We start from the raw sequence: 258 nt of genomic DNA, 5'->3' as shown, positions 1-258 counted from the left end.
AATTATTTTTTATACCAAAAATAAAATGTTTAAAAATACTCAAAAACAGTATATATAAGATTTTTTTTATAATTAAGCTACCTAAAATTCTACTTATTGTGCTTGGTTATGATTTATGAACTTATGACATTTTGATATTGATCGATCCATGACGACAGTGACACACCGACACGTATATAAGAATTTTGGTCTCGTTATGAAATGTCTTAAAAATCCTTTTTAAATATATTAAATAAACAAAAATATTTAAATAGTAAA

This window comes from Arachis ipaensis, chromosome B04 (genome assembly GCF_000816755.2).
Source record: "Arachis ipaensis cultivar K30076 chromosome B04, Araip1.1, whole genome shotgun sequence".
In the NCBI taxonomy this organism is placed as follows: domain Eukaryota; kingdom Viridiplantae; phylum Streptophyta; class Magnoliopsida; order Fabales; family Fabaceae; genus Arachis; species Arachis ipaensis.
The sequence above is the reverse complement of the archived record's forward strand: the minus strand, read 5'-3'. Positions refer to the sequence as shown.